Source organism: Chinchilla lanigera, unplaced genomic scaffold (assembly GCF_000276665.1).
Source record: "Chinchilla lanigera isolate Chin_1 unplaced genomic scaffold, ChiLan1.0 scaffold00012, whole genome shotgun sequence".
In the NCBI taxonomy this organism is placed as follows: Eukaryota; Metazoa; Chordata; class Mammalia; order Rodentia; family Chinchillidae; genus Chinchilla; species Chinchilla lanigera.
In genome coordinates, this window is record NW_004955413.1 from 15,998,689 (window position 1) to 16,006,331 (window position 7,643).

The window sequence follows — 7,643 nt, forward strand, 5'->3', positions numbered from 1 at the left end:
GTGAGAAATTTTCTAAAGTTAAATATTTGCTTGTGGAAGTAAGAAAATGGTGACACTTTTTATAACAAAATATTAGACACTGGAAGAAGACTGAAGCCCCAAAGTGAAACAGATCTTGGACATTTCTTGGAATTCAAATTGAAAGCTACTGGTCACCTTGATAGTGTAAGATGATGCTTTAATTATGTACTATCTGATCAAAACTGTATACTATGAAGGCCATGCATTGGGTAATTACCTGATTATCCTGTGCCAGTTGATGTTCATTTGTCTTCTGCAAAAAGGAATTATTAAATGTGCATGTAGTGATCATTCAACCTAGCTGTTATGGTTTGTATCTGAATGTCCCCCAAAGTCTCACACAGTCATGGAATCAGGCTTGTAGAGTTTATGGTTGATCCATGGTCCAGTGCTGAGATTATGGGTGTGAGAGCTACACCCACCCTGGGGCGGATAGCCTGCATACAAGACAAGGGATGTCTTCATTGCTCTTCCTGCTGCTGCTCCTCCTTTTTTGCTCTTGTTGCTTTTGCTGTTTTCCCGTGGCCATGAACTGTTACCCTCTGCCATGTGCCACTCTGCCTTGGAGCCAGCTGAGCATGGAATGAAACCTCCACAAATTGTGAGCTAATAAACTTTTCCCTCTTTAATTTGGGTGTTGGATTTTTTTGCCTTAGCAATGAGAGAAAAGTGACTGAGACACTAGCTCCAAATGCAGCTAACTTGGCAAGAGACAGCAGCTCCTAAAGTTGCTGAGACTGAAGGCAGGACCTGGATTATCCAACTGAAATAACCAAGCAGCCTCTTCTTATGGTTTGGGTTATAGTATGCTCTGATTATCTGCAGAAAACAGCCTGATTTTGGTGGAATCCTTTGCCAATTTCTTTCCAGCTAGCCCCATGGTGATGAGATTTTATTTTTGATAGGACTTCCAGGACACCAACCAAATTTTGTGAATTATATTTTAGTACTTTGAATTATTTTGCCTATGTGAAAAGGGACAAAATAAGGACATTTAGAGGAAAAAGCAAAAAGTTCCCATACAAAGATTATTGAAAAGATAAATAAATATATACTTTGGAGAGTTGAAAAATAATTGATTCAAAAAGTTATTAAGTGAGATACTGTTGAAGACAGAAAATAGGAATAGGTCACTTAAATAAAGAAGGATTCTATTTACTTCATTATGAGAATAATGAGAATACCATATGCTATTTGAAGACAAAATTTAATGCTTTTAAAACAATTCCAAATAGCGTCACTGGACTCTAAATGTACTGCAACAATTCAGACTTGTTAATTACCTTAAAAACCATTATTATTTTAGCTGATTTAGCTTGAGGATAAGACAGTGGAATTATGGAGAAATTTTAGTGAATGGCAATGTAAGATTTCCAAATGCACAGCAGTCTGTACTACTGTTACAGGACTCCTAACAACTGGTGCCTGACAAATCTCCAGGAAAGACTACAAAAAGATCATTCCTAATGATCATGTTTATATGCAAGTGATGCTTCTTTTCTTTTATTCTTTTAAAGAAAAAAAAGTAATAAAAACAATGACACAGAAGTTTCAAACATGATAATAGGAGATTAACAATGATTAATATATTGTATATTGTTATCTTCAAAGTAGTTGTTCAGATTAAAAATAGAGGCATGAAAAATTAATTAAACAATATAAGCACAAACCTCTGTTTTTAATGAATTAATACAAAATAGTAGTATAATTATCTTAGCTATCTTGTCTATATATGTATATATATATTTTTCTTTTCCCTTTTTTATTTCCTCCTTTCCCCCATCCAGATTTTATTTTCTTTTGAACAGTTTCTTCCCTTTCACAATATCTATTGTATGTTTTGGATCTTATTTGCTCTTTTAGTTTCTTGCTCTAGGGAGACAATACAATGTTTACCCATGTGGAGCTGATATATTTCACTTATGAGTATGGTCTCAATTTGCATCCATTTACCTATAAAAGCTTAGAGTTTATCTTTCTTTATAGCTGAGTAGTACTCCATTGTATAAAATGTGACATCTTTTTTATCCATTCTTGGACTGATGGGCATTTGGATTGTTTCCAAGTTTTAGCTATTACAAATTGTGCTGCTATAAACATGAGTCCATATATATTGCTGTGGTATGATGCTCTAATTCTTCGGGAAAAATACCCAGAAGGGGAATAGCTGGGTTGAATGGGATGTCTAATCCTAGGTTTTTGAGGAATCTCCCACAGTGGTTGTACCAGTCTACCCCGTCATTAACAGTGGAGAAGTGTTACTTTTTCCCCATGGCCCTTCTAGCATTTGTTACTGGTTCATTTCTTGATGATAGCTACTATTTCTGGGGTGAGATGGAATCTCAGTGTTGTTTTAATTTGCATGTCTTGAATGATCAGTGATGTTGAACATTTCCTCATACATTTATTTGCCATCTTTATTTCTTCATCTGAGAAGTGTGTATTCATCTCAGATAACCATTTTTGGATTGGGTCTTTGAATTTTGGGGCCTGACATTTTTCACTTCTTCATATGCTCCTTTGTCTGAAGGACAGTTGGCTAAAATTTTTTCCCTATTTATGGGTTTTATTTTCACTCTGTTGGTGATTTCTTTTGATGTGTAAAACCTTTTAATAGGATGAGATCCCAATTATTGATTCTTTGAAGTATTTCCCTTGCAGTCTGGGTTTTGTTCATGAACTCTCTGCCTACCTCTGTGTCTTCAAGATTTCTACTTGTTTTTCTCTTTCAGTAGATTTACAATTTCTCTGTCAGTATTTAGATTTTTGATCCATTTTGACTTTGGTGATAGATATAGGTCTAGTTTTAGTCTTTGGCATGTGGAAAGCCAGATTTTTCAGCACCATTTATTAAAGAGGCTCTCTTTCTTCCAGTGAACACCTTTGGCCCCTTTGTCAAAGATAAGGTGGCTGAGCTTGTAGTTGTGTCTGCATCTTTTAATTTGTTCCATTGATCCTCATGTCTGTTTTTTTGCCTTTACTAATGCTAATTTTATCACAGTAGCTTTGTAGTATAATTTCAAGTTAGAGATTGTGATTCCTCCTTCCTTTCCTTTGTTGCCAAGAGTAGCTTTTGCTATTCTAGGTCTCTTCTGGTTCCAAATGAATTTTAGGAATGTCTTCTCTAGTTCTGTGAGGTATGCTAATGGTATTTTAATTGGGATTGCATTAAATCTGTCCAACAATTTTGGAAGTGCAGACACTTACAGTGTTGGTTCTTCCTATACATGAGCAAGGCTTATCTTTCCATTTTGTGATATACTCTTTGATCTACTTTTTCAGAGTATTGTAATTTTCAATGTATAGATATTTTGCTTCTTTTGTTAGATTGATTTCCGAGTATTTCATTTTTTTGGATGCTATTTTAAAGGGTGTGGTTTCCCTAATTTCTCTCTCAGTGAGTTTGTTGTTTGTGTACAGGAATGCTATTGATTTTTGAGTATTAACTTTGTGTCCAGTTATGTTACTAAATTTGCTTATTAAATCTGGAAGTTTTTTAGTGGACATTTTGGGGTCTTCTATGTAGAGTATCATGTCATCTGGGAATAATGACAACTTGCTGCTTCCTTTTGAATCCTTATTCTTTTTATTTTTCTCTCTTGTGTAATTGCTCTGGCTAATGTTTCCAGAACTGCATTGAATAAAATGGTGATAATGGACATCTTTGTCTTGTAGTCAAGAAGATATAAAAATTCTGAACAACAACATCAGTTAATAAAATTGAAAATGTAATTAAAAACTTACCAACAAAGAAAAGCTCATGTTCTGATGGGTCCATGGCTGAATTCTACAAGAAATTTAGAGAAGATTTAATGCCAACACTCTTCAAACTCTTTAATGACATTGAAAGGGAAGGAAGACACCCTAACTCATTTCTAGAGGCAAGTACTACCTGGATATGAAAATCAGAGACAGACCCAACCAAAAAGAGAACTTTGGGCCAATCTTCCTAATGAATGTAGATGCAAAAATATTGTATAAAATAGGAGCAAACAGAATGCAGCAAATCACCAAGAAGATTATACACCATGTCTAAGTGGGATTCACCCCACGAATGCAGCAATGGTTCAACATATGCAAATCAATAAACGTAATGCACTGTATCAACAGAACCAAAGACGAAAATCTCTGGATCATCTCAATAGATGCAGAAAAAGCTTTTGATAAAGTCAAACCCTCATTCATGATAAAACCCTACAGACAATCGAAATAGATGGTCTTTACCTCAATTTGATAAAAGCCATCTATGACAAACCAAAATCCAACATCATACTAAATGGATAAGAATTAATGCTTCTTAAAGTGCTTGATCTCCATTTGTCTATTTAAGTAACTTAATAAGCACCCCGAAATTTTGTAGACTTATTGAAAACTGTAATTTGTGTAGCAATACATTGCATAGAGTACACATTTAAGCATAAATTCATATCACATAAAGTTTTATTTAGTGAAAATAAATTACTGAAGCTTTCCTCCAGTTCAGGAGTCCAGGGCAACAGGAGGAAAAAACAATTGTCAAGATGAAAGAAAAAAGATTAGCTCTCTGATTTGTTCAAGGCCACAGAGTATATTGGTAGCTTGTTATTCTTTTATCTCTGCCCCTGTTCCACAAGAATGCTATTCAGATCTGTGATCACGATAAAGCTATTCCCATAGCAGACTTTACCCTACACCTTAACAATCCTTCTGCTCTTCATGATTATAAGATATGGATTATAATTTGCTGCTATATGTTGAGGTCAATCTTATTTCAGTTACTCTATGTGCACAGATACATATATAAATATAAGAGATGTAGTCTTCCTGATAATTGCTAGGATGGAGAATACATGGAATTACAATAATTAAAGTCTTAGGTTTATAAAAAGAGTATGGATAAAGGGAAGCAAATACATCCTGACTTTTTTAAAAAATGAAAAAAGAATAAGAGGTAAAAAGAAAAAAAAAGAGAAAAGAGTGCGAACACAAAAAATAAGCAGCTCAAAGATATGCCAAAGAGCAAAAACAAATTAATCATCTGGTTAAAAATTAATAGGTATCATAAACCTGATGACAATTTTCTTTGATAGTGTATCACCTCAAGTCCAATAAAAGTAGTTGGTCAAGTCATGGTTCTGCTTTTTCCCCCCTTTTATGTAATGCCATTCTTTCTTTGTGATGTTTTTACCTGTAGTTGAAAAAATTTATGACAAATAAACTAATTATTGTTAACAACTGTTTTGTCATGTGAAGCCTGTAGATGGCAAATACACATCAAAAGGAGCAATTGTTCTTTTCGATGACGTTTGTTTATAATAGGAGGCAAGAACTGTGCAATGTATCTCAAATAGAAGATGTTTTATTACTATCATTATATGTTACCCTAGTTACTTACACAAGCAGCGGAAAGTTAGATAATTGGTGAAATATAGTCCACGTTGGGTCTCAGAGGCTGGTGTGTCTGAGCCACCATTTCAAATAAAAGAAAAAGGTAATTGTTAACCTGATTCCAAGATATTGGTTCATGTTCGACAGTAGACAAAAAGCCAGCACAGTGGCAGGCATAAGGTTTAGCGTAAGGCCGAAGACATTTTATGAACACACATACACATGGACACACACACCTATAATCAGAGAATTATACAGAAAATTACTATGCTCACTTCTAACTTGAATATATTTAATGACACTGCTAAAACATTTAGTGGTCAGTTGTTTTACTTTTGCCAGATAATTGATTTCTATAATATTTAACATTTAGTTTGAATATATATTATTGAACATCAATTCCCAGAAAGGTTGAAGCAAAGAGTATAAGCATACATTTTTAATATCACACGTGTAATAGCGACTCTAGACAATGTGCAATTCAAGTTTGCTGCAGAAAAGGAGAACAGTTTAGAAACTAATTTTTAGAAAGAAGGATAAGATCCATTAGATCTAGCATTTAAAACGATTTATTCCTTTCCTGGGTGACTATGATAATATTTACATTTTTTTCTTAATACAGCCTCAGACTCATACATTTATGTTGTCCCTTTTTAGTATATACTTTATGTATTATCTTTTCTCAATCATTCAAAAATTTTTGAGCAATGAAATTATAGTGACACCCTATTACTCATTAATGGCATGTTTCATACAAATTAATTTGCTCAGCAGTTGACAAAGCAAGAAATTGGAGGTATTTTAACAATTGAAAGGTGTAATTGTTTTTTAATTATAGTACACAGTTCCCTGCTAAAAAGTTAAACTGAGAAAATTTGGCTCTCATGATGGCACACATGATCATGAACACACTGATTTATTTTTGTATGAGTATGAGTATGTTATGATTTAACTTTAAGTTTTCATTTAATTTTCCAGTTTCATGTTATATCTACACAAATATGTAGAAGTTCCATCGAGGCAGAGGGCACAGGGCTCAGCACATGGTAAACGGGTTGAACATGTTTATTAATCATATGATATGGCTGAATCCTCAAATTGGTAGCCTCAAATTTCGGAAATGGACGAAGAAAAAATTGTGTGCATACACAAGGTAGTTAAGATAGTTATACAGCTAGTTTCTCTTAGTTCCTTAAAAAGAATGTTTTGTGCTAATATTTAGACAAGCTCTCCTGCCTATATCTTGTACTCTGATTAACTACTATGAAGACAATAATATGCAATGTATTGACTATTGTAACTGTCCTACTAAACATGTTTTGAAACTTGGTTTCATTGTTTATCTTTTTTCTCTGTAAAATAAAAAATGTGATTATATTTGGAAGTAAGGTCTTTAAAGAGGTAATTAAAGTTAAAGTGAAGTTATTAGGGTGGACTCCAATGTGATGGGTGTCTTTATAAAAAGAGGAAATTCAGACACAGACACGTTTGAAGGGAAGATGATATGAAAACATAGGAGAGAGGGGCATCCACATGCCAAAGAGAGAGGGCTCAGAAGATATCAGCTCTGCTGCTCTTTGATTTCTGGCCTTCACAACTGGGAGAAAATAAATTTCTGTCATTTATATTTCTCTGTCTGTGGTCCTTTGTTATGGCAGCCCTAGAAAGTACTAATACATGATAATACAATAACTTAGAGAAGAACAAAATTTGCCAACAGAATATTATGCATTTTTATTCTTATGTCTGTTTTTTGGTCTTCTCCCTTCTTGAAAACTCACAAGGTATTGCTGTGACCCATTACTAAAAATTGCTTGGATATTAGAATATTCACTTGATGAAAATAATTGAAACTCTCAAAACCTGCTCAGTTTTTTTATTTTTTTATTTTTTTATTTTTCCGGTACCGGGAATCGAACTCACAACCTTGCGCTTGTCAGGCAGGCACTGTGCTGCTGAGCTAAATCCCCAGCCCCTCCTGCTCAGTTATTTTAATTTCTGCAGTTCAGGTTGTCTTTTGGGCTCTTCTGTGGAAAGATCACAGTAAGTGGAGTTGTACCAGGGCTCTGCAGGAGGTTGTTTGCTGTACTAAGCTTGTAACTTGGTCGATTTTTACTTCTCCCTGCCCAGGGAGAGTGGTGATGGATGATACATTGTCAGGTAGCAGGGAGATTTAAACAAAATACTCGATGTGTGTTATGGTTGATACATTGGGTCAACTTGGGGAGTCTAGAGGTTTGGCTAAGTGACTCAGC